Raw genomic sequence first — 5,267 nt, 5'->3', positions numbered from 1 at the left:
ACACACACACACACACACACACACAGACACGTTTGCATGCACACGTATATAGACATACGTATAGAATGTTGCCTAAGATGTTAGAAATAGTTAGGCTCTTTATGTTGAACCCACAGGCTGTTCAAGCATTGATATAAGGAAACAGAAGATTTCTGTGTATTCTTGAAGTCAAATTGTGTCTGATAAGACCTAGGGAAATTCTTCACAAGCATCATGCTTTAGCCTGACTGGAAGGAACATTTTTCAAATGAAGAATATTAATAATCTGTACATGGTAAGAGTTACCATTTGAACATACTTGATTATGAGTATCTTGAGTTATGAATCCATAGACTCGGCCAAGGGACAGAACATTTCCCTCACCACCAAACATTCTCGCATGCCTCTCATAGTTGAAACCTTTTCATGACAACTCGCAGATTCTAATACAGTCTGTTCAGCTCTATGCAGCTTCATGGAACTAATGTTGGTAGCTTCGCCTTTTCTCTTTCAGTTGGCCCTTTCAGGCACTGAAGAATAGAAAGCTGTGGTTTCCAGGGCAACAGCCTTAAACCTGAAACGTGTGAGTTTTCTCATTCGACAAAATCCAAATATACCCTTTTATATAAGCTCACTGAATTTTGACATCTCACCTGAAAACCTATTTCCTGGCCCGAGATTGCCAAGATTTTTCTATTGACTATACTTAAAGTTTTTTACTTTTACATTTAAATCCTCTCTGTGGAATTAATTCTAGTGTATTACGTCAGGTGCGATTTACCTGTACATCTTTCTTCCCTGCACATGGCTAGTCAATTATATCTGTGTTGTTGTTTTGAAAAGGCATTGCTAATATGTTTGCTTTTGAGGTTATCTTATGGCTGAACCCTCAGATATATCTACTACTTGTCTCTTTTAGGAGACCAAACCTTATTTTGGAAAATAATATATAGAATGAATGAGTTAGCATAAATCTTTTCAACTTTGGAAGGTTTGGAAATAATTTACATAACTTTTGAAAAAACTGAGGTTATGCAATGGGTCTGTCACCATCCTTTGCTAATCCAGGTAATAAGAAAACGAACTGAAAGTACTTTGATTAGTGATTATACACATATACACTCCATCCTGGCCACGATGCACCATTGGGTTGCAATTAGTAGAATTCAGTAGAATTCCAACATCTCATCAGTGAGAAGTAACAAAGCTCACTGTTACTATGTTCTTAATTAGAGAAGGAAATAAAGAAATGTCACATAGATTTAGCTACTAAAATAAGCCATCCAATAAGTTAATATGCATATGTATATAACTTATATAGTTCCTATGAAAGAAGTATGAAAAATATTGAAATAGCTTCTTCTTTCTTGCCTCTCTCTTTCTTTAACTTCCCAAATAGATTAAGGAGAATTTTGTTTTAAGCCTGTATAAAACAGAAAGAGGTAAGACGGAACTGTCCATTCACTTTGTACCAATCAAAGGTTGCAAAGCCCCCCATCTAATTGCCCTACAGGATTTACTTTCATTGCCAAGCAGCAATGATCATTTACAATGTGCTCATGTTTTATATATCATTCAAATCATCTCCCTGAGAAGATTTTTCCAGAATCCCGTCAACAATAACATCTCCCAAAATACATGCTTCATGCAATAAATCTGACCAAGAACTTCCGGCTGGAAGCCCACAGATCCTAGAGGTGAACCTATTTCAACTATTCTTGTTATTGGTGAACCTACAGCAAATATTCTTCTCAAACTGCCTTCTAAATAGGTATCTTCATATCCAAAAACTACTACAGCTCTCCATCTTCATTAGGAAGTTTATTTGGAAGTGAACAGATGGCTATTGATGTACAACTGACCAATGTGCAGGTAATGAATACCTGGAGAATGCTTAGCCACAAATGAGAACTTCTCTATCCCAGGCCCCTCCAAGCTCAGGGAGCATTGTAGATGTGGATCAGAACACTTGTAAGAGCCAGAGGTCAGGGAGGACTGGGGAAAATGATGTCTTATAGACATGAAAATGTCACTGAGCTCATGAACTTATGGCTGCTGAGGCTGCCTGTAGAAAACACGCAGAAGATCAAGCCAGCCTGCTTTCCTGCATGAATGGGAACAGATTCATGAGCAACTCCCCATCCCTATTACCAAGGAGCTATTGACAATTGATATCTGCTAGGGAGAGAAACTCAGTTTTCGTTAGAGCTGTGGTCCCTGTTAAGTCAACCATGCTTCAGTGGATAGCCCCACCTACATGCATATATGGGAAGCCACTATTTGGACTCATTGAGTTATTTAAAAGGGGGAACATGAGGATGGGAGTGAGTGGTAGAGGGCAGATCTAGGTGGAACGGGGCCAAAATCAGGGGTAAGTGTGTTGCGGAAGGTCCTTCCACTCCTCCAGCCAATAGCCGCTGAGATACTTAAACAAAAGGGGGAGGTGTTGTAGGGAGGCTTTCCGCTCCTCCAGCCAGTGGAAGGCCCTCCCACATCATAAGTGTGATTAAAAAATACATCATAGGTACATAGGAAAGTCTCAAGGAATCAAAATAGTCTATTAAAAATAACAATGCCTCACTAATGTATGGCCTGATTTTCTTTATTTGTATAATGTTTGTACAATGTCATAATTCATGAATCAGTCTCTACATATCGACCTCCAGACTCAGACTCCATTTGATTTCCATATTCTAAAGTTCACAATTTATTTTCTAAAAGAAGTTTTAGGGTGAGTGCAAAGGTTAAAGAACAGTTTGTAAGAACTGGTTCTCCTTCACTAAGTTGGTCCCACAGATTCAACTCAGATCTGCAGGACTGGTAGCAACTGCCTGCACTCACTAAGCCATCTGACTGGCCCCTGCATTTCTCATTTGAATATCTCACTTCGATAAGTCTCAGGGGACCACTTTGACTTCTAGTGCTGTGTGTCACAGCACCTGGCACATAGCATTTGTCAACATGACACTTCTTCCCCCCACTAATCAAGTATACTAGAGTTTGAAGCTACTGGCTGATTTTTAAACTTACTGAATTAAGCTAAGGCTAGATATACTAAAAATAATATTTATATCTATATCTATCATCCATTCATTCATCTATCTGTCTGTCTGTCTGTCTGTCTGTCTATCTATCTATCTAGAGAGTTGTTGTTGTTTTTCGAGACAGGGTTTCTCTGTGTAGTTTTAGAGCCAATCCTCACTTTGTAGACCAAGCTAGTCTTGAACTCATAGAGATCTGCCTACCTCTGCCTCCTGAGTGCTGGGACTAAAGGTGTGCACCACCAGTATCTGATAAATATGTATTGTAATTAGATAGATAAATGATATATATATATATATATTGCATTTCACATTGCAAAATGATTGTAATTGAATTATCTTAGACCCACAAAGAGTGCTTGTGATGTGGGCTGCTGTAAAGCTCATCATTTGGGGGCCGGAACCTGTGGGTAGGATTTCAGTGACATGTGTAATGGATTTCTTCCAGTTCCTCTGCTGTCCTCTGTGAACACATGCAGGTTATGTGGAACACCTTATAAAACAGAAACAATAACAGTCCTGGTAGCCTAGCAACTTGTTGAAGATGTTATGTGATCATGCTGGGGAGTGCTTTCTGCTTTTAGATGGAGAAGGGCTTTAGAAAAACAAGCCATTACTGGCATATTTTCGCAATTGGAGCCGGATTCTCTTGCCTGACAGTTTCCACTAGTTCTATAATTCTCTGAAAACCATAAGCTACCCATGTCTGGAAATAATTTTTATAATGTATATACAACTTCAATTAATGAATTCTATGCTCTTCAACTACCAGTATTTCTTCAAAAAAAAAAAGAGGGGACCTACACTTCTCAATACAATTAAAACATTATCAATTTAGGAGAGCTAGAGAAATAGCACAGGAGTTAAGAGAACTGACTGTTCTTCCAGGGGACCCGAGTTTGAGTTCCATCATTCACACAGTGAAATGCCAGTTCCAGATGATCCAGCACCCTCCTCTGGACTCTGTGTGCACCAATCACATGCCTGGTACACAGACACACATACACACATAATACTTATATACACATAAAAAATTAATTTTAGTAAATAATGCCAAGGTAAAGCTTGTGATATGCTACAAACTCTTCTAAATGTCTTACACACAATTCCTCCAACATCAGTTTCCCTGGGGCAGTATCATCGTTCACATTGAGTAGATGAGAAAGACAATATTAGGAGAGGAAAAGAAAATCGAAGGTAATTCAGCAATTGTACTCACAAGCATAGACAATACAATCCAGGACCCAGAATATTAACCACCACCCAAACAGTTGACCACTTTGACATATACAGTCCAAGGGTCCAATGATGAAGACTGTACAAAGGAAATACACAAATAAAACCTCTTCCTCTTCAGTTTATGCCACCAGTAAGGAAACTTGTCCTGTGATTCTCAGCTGGAAGACTGGATGGCACATACACCGCCCACAAGGGAAAGGGGTAGAGGCCACAGCTGCAGTCTTCAAGGAAGGCCAGGAAGACCTACTTGCCCTAAGAAGTCTAGGTGGGAAAGACACAACACTCTCATCATTATCCAAAAGGGAAGGGTCACATGCTGCCTCCAATGCTGTTAATGATAATCTGATGCCTGCTTCCCTCACAGGCTCTACCTGGGGACTATGACCACCAGCATCTCTGACTCATCTCCGACTCAGACTATTTTTTAACAAGGAAACGAGGTGACAAGTACCTGTGTGTTCACAAGTCATTCCAGATTTAACTTGTGAAACTTTTAGATTCTTAAGCTAGTAAAGAGCGTGTCACAATGTTAAAGGATTTAGAATTTGGCAAAGATTTGGATACTCAGTTTTAGTGCATGGATAGCAAGGGCTTAGTAATGAAAATTAAGTTTAATGAAGTTTTGAAAGGAATCTTTGCTGTTGTTGTTAAAGATATCTTCCCAATCATCTTCAATGTTTCTTTTTTATTAGTAAGCTGAATGAGAGTGTATATACAGTATACATAGCTATCTTGTAGATTCAGAGATTCAAGCATTGTATGTAACATGAACAACAGCATCAGAAGCCAAAGATGTTGTAGATCTGGATTTAAATTAACAATAAATAACCAGGGTTGACTCACTTTCTCTGGTCCAGAATTTCCCAAGAGACAAATTACAGTACAATATGGAAACTACCTCTCTGAAATTCAGAACTATTTTCAAAGTATAGTATGTTTTATATGTATAGTATAGTCTTCCCCAGGAAAGAGCAAACCAACTGGTTATCCAATCCCAAACTCTCATCC

This window comes from Microtus ochrogaster, chromosome 17, assembly GCF_000317375.1.
Source record: "Microtus ochrogaster isolate Prairie Vole_2 chromosome 17, MicOch1.0, whole genome shotgun sequence".
Classification (NCBI taxonomy): domain Eukaryota; kingdom Metazoa; phylum Chordata; class Mammalia; order Rodentia; family Cricetidae; genus Microtus; species Microtus ochrogaster.
This window is presented reverse-complemented; position numbering follows the sequence as displayed.